Source organism: Nicotiana tomentosiformis, chromosome 4 (genome assembly GCF_000390325.3).
Source record: "Nicotiana tomentosiformis chromosome 4, ASM39032v3, whole genome shotgun sequence".
Taxonomy (NCBI): Eukaryota; Viridiplantae; Streptophyta; class Magnoliopsida; order Solanales; family Solanaceae; genus Nicotiana; species Nicotiana tomentosiformis.
The window spans coordinates 26,171,900-26,180,856 of record NC_090815.1 but is presented as its reverse complement, the minus strand read 5'-3'; positions in this window follow the sequence as shown (position 1 = coordinate 26,180,856).

Genomic DNA, 8,957 nt, shown 5'->3' with positions numbered 1-8,957 from the left:
TGAGTGTGATGAGTGAGAGTTCAAGTAGTCAAATTGAGTACTCTAAGAGTGGGAGTATGTGAGGTTATCATTGTGATGCATTACCTATGACATGCACATTTGACACGTAGATATAGAGATATAACACTCCTCATATCAGTCATACTTGGCATATTTCATCTATGTTGAGCTTAAACTGTTAAACTTGAAAGCGTGTCTACATTCTTGTACTGTGTACCATTTGATTATGAGTTCCTCTGAGTTATTAATGTCATATTTCCTGGCATATCTGGACTGTTGTAATCTGGTTTGGAGTGTACCTTTCTGAGCTCGTCACTACTTTTAGCCCAAGGTTAGTCTTGTTACTTATTGAGTACATTGGATTGGTTGTACTCATACTACACTCTGCACTTCGTGTGCAGATCCGGGTACTTCTAGGCACGGTGGTTGCTAGCTTTAGAGCTTTATCTATTCGGAGACTATTGAGGTAGCTGCCTTAGCGTCCGCAGACCTTGACTCTCCTTCTTTTTAGTTTATTCGTACTATCATATCCTTCTAGATAGAGTTTTTGTAGTAACACTATGTTGTCATTTAGATGCTCATGTGCTCAGTGACACCCAAATTTTGGGGGATTTTGTATTGAGTCACTATATTTTCTTATCAGTTAATTATGAGAATTGTACTATTTAAGCTTATTTTAGTATGTTTTAAATTAAAGATGCGTAGTTATTTGTGATTTGTCGGCTTTTCTAGTATTACAATAGACACCATCACGACATGTGAGATTTTGGGTCGTGACAAGTTGGTATCAGAGCATAGGTTACATAGGTCTCACGAGTCATGAGCATGTTTAGTAGAGCCTTGTGGATTGGTACAGAGACGTACTTATCTTCGAGAGGCTGGCAAACCATTAGTAAAACTAACCTTTCTTGTATTCTTATCGTGCTAATTTGTGGATTCCGAAAACCAAACTTTTGTTATTCTACTCTCATACAGATGGTGAGGACTCGTGCTACTGGATTGCGCAGACGACCACCAGTACCACCAGCTAGGGTCACGAGAAGTCGGGGCCGCGGTAAAGGCCGAGGTACAGCTCGTACAACAGATAGAGCTGTACCTGTAGACCTGCCAGTTGCTCCAGCATATGAGTAGATTCCACACATAGTTGATCCAGTGGGACCAGCTCAGGCACCAGCTGTGCCCATTGTGATTCCAGGCCTTCAGGAGGCTCTGGCCAAGATATGGACTATTTGCACTAGCCTTGCTCAAGCTGTTTCAGTTCCGGCCGTGCCAGCCACTTCTTAGGCCGGGGGAGGTGCTTAGACTCCCGCCGCTCTTACTCTAGAGCAGGTGGTGCAGGGACTTCAGACACTGGGGATACTACCAGCCCAGTCGGTAGCAGTTTCTCAGGCCCAGGAGGGTTCCAATATGAGTGATGAGGACCAGAAGAGACTAGAGAGGCTTGGGAGGCTCAAGACTCCATCATTCAGTGGGGGTCAGTCAGAGGATGCTCGGGACTTCTTGGACAGGTGCCAATAGATTCTCTGCACGGCAGGTATTCTGGAGACTAGTGGGGTCTCATTTACTACTTTTCAGCTATCGGGGGCAGCCTTCAGATGGTGGGAGGCCTATGAGCAAAGCAGGCCAGCCAGTGCTTCACCAATTACTTGGCACGAGTTCTTTATTCTCTTTTTGGAGAAGTTCTTGCCACCGACCCACATAGAGGAGTTGCATAGGCAGTTCAAGTAGCTACGCCAGAAGGGTATGTCTGTGGCCCAGTACAAGATGAGATTTTCAGAGTTGGCTCATCACATGATCTGGTTGGTTCCTATATAGAGAGAGAGGATTAGGAGATCCATTGATGGCCTCAGCTAGCCATGGTTCATACAGTTCTCATCCAGGTCAGTCATCTATTAGTTCCCTCCCAGCTCAGAGCTTATCTTGTGCTCCATCAGTTCAGGGTTCATCTTCACCTAGTTCTTCTAGTGGCTATTCTGTTTCTCGGGGTCTGATTCGGTCCCCACCACCATTGACGGATCAGAGTTGTTACGAGTGTAGGGAGTTTGGGAATGTAAGGAGGTATTGTCCCCATCTCTAGGGAGGTCTAGTTCAGCAAGAGGTCAGGTTATGACTTTCGGACCAGTTACTTCACCACCCGCTCAACCATATCGGGGTGGGTCTCAGGCAGCTAGAGGTCTCCCTAGAGGGGGAGGTCGATTAGGTGGCGGTCAGGCTAGATGTTATGCTTTCCCTGCTAGGACAGAGGCTGTTGCTTCAGACGTAATGATCACATGTATTGTTACAGTATGCCGCATGGATGCTTCTATATTATTTGACCCTGGTTCCACTTATTCGTATGTATCATCATACTTTGCTCATTATCTGGATATGCCCCGTGAGTACTTATTCTCATCTGTTCATGTATCTTCGCTGGTGGGTGATTCTATTATTGTGGACCGTGTGTATCGGTGTGTGGTGACTATTAAATGATTGGAGACTAGAGTTGATCTCTTATTCCTTAGTATGGTTGATTTTGACATGTGTCTGGGTATTGATTGGTTATCCCCATGCCATGCTATTCTGTATTGTCACACTATGATCGTGACATTGGTGATATCGGGGTTACCTAAGATCGAGTGAAGAGATTCTATGGACTATGTTCCCAGTAGGGTAATTTCATATTTGAAGGCCCAACGAATGGTTAGGAATAGGTGTTTGTCATATTTGGATTTTGTGATGGATGTTGGTGTTGATACTCATGCTATTAATTCTGTTCTAGTAGTGCGAGACTTTCTGGATGTGTTTCCTACAGACTATCCGGGCATGCCGCCTTATATGGATATTAATTTTGGTATTGACTTGGTGCGGGGCACTCAGCCCATTTCTATTCCTCCATACCATATGGCACCAACAGAGTTGAAGGAATTGAATGAGCAGCTTTAGGAGCTTCTTGATAAGGCGTTCATTAGGCCTTGTATGTCGCCTTGGGGTGCGCCGGTTCTGTTTCTGAAGAAAAGGGATAGTACTATACGGATGTGCATTGACTATAGACAGTTGAACAAAGTTACATTCAAGAACAAATATCCTTTTATGCGCATTGATGACTTATTTGACCAGCTTCAAGGAGCTAGGGTGTTCTCCAAGATTCATTTGAGGTCTGGGTATCACCAGTTGAAGATTCACAATTCGGATATTCTGAAGACAACATTCAGGACCCGCTATGGCCACTATGAGTTCCTTGTGATATCTATAGGGCTAACCAACGCCCCAGCCACATTCATGCATCTGATTAACAGTGTATTCCAGTCATATCTTGATTCATTTGTCATAGTATTTATTGATGATATCCTGGTGTACTCACATATCCAGGAGGATCTTGCACAATATTTGAGGATTGTACTACAGAGGTTGAGGGAGGAGAAACTTTATGCCAAGTTCTCCAAGTGTGAGTTTTGGCTCAGTTCGGTGGCGTTCTTAGGGCACGTGGTGTCCAGTGAAGGGATTAAGGTGAATCCAAAGAAGATATAGGCGGTTTAGAGTTGGCCCATACCGTCTTCAACTACTGAGTTTCGGAGTTTTTCCGGCTTGGACGGATATCATCGTTGCTTCGTGGATGGTTTCTCGTCCATTATAGCGCCTTTGACCAGGTTGACCATAAAGGTGCACCTTGAGAGATTGTCAAGTGAGTGAGGAGAGCTTTCAGAAGCTCAAGACTGCCTTGACCATAACACCAGTTCTAGTTTTGCCTTCAGCATCAGGTTCTTATACAGTATATTGTGATGCTTCTCGGATTGGTATTGGGTGTGTCTTGATGCAGGAGGGTATAGTAATTGCTTATGCTTCACACCAGTTTAAGCCTCATGATAAGAACTACCATGTTCATGATTTGGAGTTGGCAGCCATCGGTCATGAATTGATGATTTACGGATCATAGGAGTCTCCAGCACTTGTTCAAGAAAAATTATCTAAATTTGAGGCAGCGGAGATGGTTAAAGCTGCTAAAGGACTATGTTATTACCATTTTGTATTATCGCAGGAAGGCCAGTGTGGTTGTCGATGCCTTGAGTAGAAAGGCGGTGAGTATGGGTAGTCTTGCATTTATTCCTGTTGGTGAGGGACCGCTTGCATCAAATGTTCAGGCCTTCGCCAATCAGATCATGAGGTTAGATGTTTATGAGCCAAGTCAGGTTCTAGCTTGTTGGTTTCTTGATCTTCCTTATATGATCACATCAGAGAGTGTCAGTATGACGACACCCATTTGCTTGTCCTTAAGGACAAGGTTTAGCATGGTGATGCCAAGGAGGTTTCTATTGGGGGGTGATGGGGTGTTGCGGATGCAGGCCGGATTTTTGTTTCTAATGTAGATGGTCTATGTGAGTTAATTCTTGAGGAGGCCCACAGTTCACGGTATTCCATTCATCTGGGTGCCGCAAATATGTATCAGGACTTGAGGCAATACTATTGGTATAGGAGGATGAAGCAAGATATAGTGGGGTTTGTAGCTCAGTGCTTAAATTATCAGCAGGTGAAGTACGAGCATCAGAGGCCGGGCGGTTTGCTTCAAAGGCTTGAGATTCTGGAGTGGAAATGGGAGTGTATCACCATGGACCTCGTAGTTGGCCTTCCACGGACTTCAAGGAAGTTTGATGCTATTTGGGTGATTGTAGATCAACTGACCAAGTCCGCATATTTTATTCCAGTTGGGACTACCTATTCTTCGGAGCGGTTGACTGAGAGCTATATCCACGAGATTGTTCGCCTTCAAGGTGTGCCGGTGTCCATAACTTGAGATAGAGATGCACAGTTTACTTCGTAGTTTTGGAGTGCACTGCAATGAGAGTTGGGAACATAGGTTGATTTGATTACAACATTCCATCCTCAGATGGACGGACAATCCGAGTGCACTATTCAGATATTGGAGGATATGCTATGCGTTTGTGTCATGGATTTTGGGGGCTCTTGGGATCATTTTCTGCCACTTGTAGAGTTTGCCTACAAGAACAACTACCAATCGAGTATTCAGTTGGCTCCGTATGAGGCTTTGTATGGGAGATAGTATCGGTCTCCAGTTAGTTGGTTTGATACGAGTGAGGCTAGGCTATTGGCTACTGACTTGGTTCAAGATGTTTTGGACAAGGTTAAGTTTATTTAAGATCGGCTTCGCACGGCGCAGTCTAGACATAAGAGTTACGCCAATCGGAAGGTTCGTGATGTTGCTTACATGGTGGGAGATAAGGTATTGCTTAGAGTTTTACCCATTAAGGGTGTTATGAGGTTCGGAAAGAAGGACAAGTTGAGCCCTCGGCATATGGGGCCTTTTGAGGTACTTGAGAGGATTGAAGAGGTGGCTTACAAGCTTGCATTGCCGCCTAGTCTATCGAGTGTTCAACTATTGTTTCATGTTTCCAAGCTTCGGATGTATTTCATCGATCCGCCTCATGGTTTGGACTTCAGCACGGATGGGGATCTGACTTATGATATGGAGATAGTGGCCATTTTGGACCGACAAATTCGAAAATTGAGATTAAACAATATAGCTTCGGTGAAGGTGTAGTGGAGAGGGAAGCCAGTCGGGGAGGCTACTTGGGAGACCGAGCGGGAGATGCGGAGCAAATATCCACACCTATTTGAAACTCGCACTACAACAAAACGGCTTTTAGTGGCAACTTAATTGCCGCTAATTTATTCTGTATAATTAGTGGCAATTGAATATTTGCCGAGAGTAAATACTTTTTACCGATAGTTAAAAAAACTTGGCACTAAAACTTACGCGTTTTAGTCTTTTACTATAACTCTAACAATTCCAAGTGCGGGACCTTTTTTCACAATCCCTCCAAATTGTTTTTCAATTCCCTCCTTACTATTAATTAACTATTTTTTAATCTTTTATTCATCAATATCCTAGAGGAATGACAAATGAAAATCAACTAAAACCCTAACACTCAAAATTCATCTCTATCTACTGCTGTATCGGTTACTCTAGTACTTATTATTAACTTCATCTTCTTTCTCTTTTGACTACTACTTAAGAAAGATTCATTATTTTTTTAATAAATTAATGAAGAACATCCAAAGAGTTTGAGGCTCTGTTGTTGCATAGCTGTTGCGCTTGTTCTTCGGCATCATGACTCGAGGAATCGATGGGCATGCTATTTTTCTGAAATTGAAGGAGCCAAAAGTTGCGCCTCTAAGCTTAAGGTCCCTTCTAATCTCTTTTGTTTTATGTATTATGATAAATGGCAAATGTCTATTAGAGATTTTTTAAAATAATTTTCTGCATCAGGTGCTTTGTGAATTATTATTTATTTTCTAGAGAATTTATTTTTCTTTGATTTTATAGTCATGTTCTTTGGATATTGAATTCATTGTCTCATGAGAATGAAATTTTCTCTCGGAATATTGTAGATCTGAAGGAAAAATAATATTAAGAAGCTTTAGCTAAAAGAAGTAGTAAGAAAGAAAGCTTCAAAATATTAGTGAATACAAAGAACTTTGGATATGTAGTTTCTCTAAATATTCTGAAAAGTTTGATTGTTGCTAAATAAATATGCAGATAAAATAAAAGGAGAAAAACAAATAAAGTATTTTATTTAATAATTACCAAACAAATGAAATATGCAAACCGGAAAGCCAATGTTGAAATCTTAAGTAATATTTACTCTAGCCATGTGAATCGGTGTAACGACCCGACCGGTCGTTTTGAGCTCCAGCACGTCGTTCGGCGGTTTGAGGCCTTGAGTAGCTTTACTTCAGGTACTGTGACTTGTACGTGTGGTCGAAATTGAATTTCGGGAAGTTCAGAGTTGATTTGGAAAGAGAATTCTAATTTCGGAAGCCTTAAGTTGGAGGAATTGACTAAAGTGTAATTTTTGAGTAAACGACCTCGGAACTAGGATTTGAAGGTTCCAACAGGTTTGTATGATAATATTGGACTTGGGCGTATGTCCGGATCGGAGTTTTGGATGACCCGAGAGCATTTGGGCGCCTATTGTAGAAGTTGGCATTTTGAAAGAATTTCATAAATTTGGGTTGAAGTGTATTTCAATGTTATCGATGTCCGTTTGGAATTCCGAGTCTGGGAATAGCTCCGTATGTTGATCCTGGCATTGGGAGCGTGTCCCGATGTAGATTTGGATGTCTGTAGATTATTTTGGAGTCGTTTGGCGAAAGTTAAAAATTTGAAGGTTTTTGGAGAAGTTTGACCGGAAGTGAACCTTTTGATATCAGGGTCGGATTCCAGTTCTAGAAGTTGGAGTAGGTCCATAATGTCGAATGTGACTTGTGCGCAAAATTTGAGGTCAATCGGATGTGATTTAATAGGTTTCGGCATCGAATGTAGAAGTTTGAAGTTCTAAAGTTCATTAAGCTTGAATTGGGGTGCGATTTATGAATTCGACGTTGTTTGATATGATTTAAGGCCTCAAGCAAGTTCGTGTTATGTTTTTAGACTTGTGTGGGTGTTTGGTTTGGAGCCCCGGGGGCTCGGGTGAGTTTCAGAGTAGCTTCAGAATATTTTGTGAAGAAGTTGGATTGTTGGTTCTGGTGTGATCGCATTTGCGATGTAATGGTCGCAAATGCGAACATCGCATTTGTGAGGAGGGGTTAGCATTTGCGAAGGGTGGGAATTTTCTGAAGGGTTTGCATTTGCGAACAATTTATCGCTTTGCGGATCTGTCCCCTTCGCATTTGCGAAGATCTTGGTTGCAAATGCGACCTGGGCAGGGGCAGATTGGCTTCGCATTTTGTTGAGCCAGATGTCGCAAGACTGGAGCTAAGGGCTTTTTATTACGAGACTTAGCCCATTTCCCTCATTTCCCACTTGGACTTAGGCGATTTTTGAGAACATTTTGAGAGGGGTTTCCATCATCATCAAGAGGTAAGTGATTTCTTGTAGTTGTGAATTAAATACAAGGTTTATATATAGATTTAGACATGAATATTGGTAGAAATTTGGGATTTGGAAGAAAAACTTAGAAATTTATATTTTTGGATTTTGACCACGAATTTGGGCATGGAATTGAAAATAAATTATATATTTGAGTTCATAGGGTTATGGGAAACGTTTGTCTTAGAAAATGTTCGGAATCCGCGCACCTCGGCCCCGAGGGTGATGTTAATCGACTTTTCGAACGGAGTTGAAAATTATTGTAAATAGGATTATAATGAGTATTAGAGTATATATTTATGGAATTGCTCATTTATTGACTAGTTTTGGAGCATTGGGCATCGATTTGAGTTGTTTGAAAGGCTTGGGAGCCGGCTATGGAACTTCGGAGCGAGGTAAGTCTCCTTTCTAACATTGTAAGAGAGAATTAACCCCATAGGTGAAATAATTCAATATGTGCTTCTATTTGTGGGGGCTACGTACGCACGAGGTGATGAGAGTCCGTGAGTAGCTACTAATATGCTTATGTCCGGGTAGTCTAGGACCCTGATCATGTTATAATTGCGATGCTTGCATCCTACTTGTTAATTTAAATTGGTTAAATGATATCGAAACTTGGTAAAGGAACTTTAAAGGGTTAAACTTCATTCTTCTTGACCGTAAATGAGAATTTGTATTTTTCTTGAATAGTTGCCCTTAATAAATCTTAAATTTGGTTGTTTTAAATTGTATTATCTCTTTTGTGGAGCGGGCCGAACGCCTCGGCAGGTTAAATAGATGCATCTATGGTTCACGTCGTTCGACCCTCGGCAGTGCACAATTTAAATATTTATGTTGGATCAAGCCGCACGATCTCGGCATGATTTGCGCATGATATATCTTTGGGATTGATAATAATTGATATTGCTTTCATTGGCCCGATGTCACGACCAAAAATCCAATTAGTCGTGATGGCACCTAACCCAACCCGCTAGGTAAGCCAATTACCAACTATCGAATTCCAATGAAATTAATAAGGCAATTAATTAAAAGAAAATATCTAAAACCTATACATTTTCCCAAGAACTGGTAGTACAAATCACGAGCTTCTAAG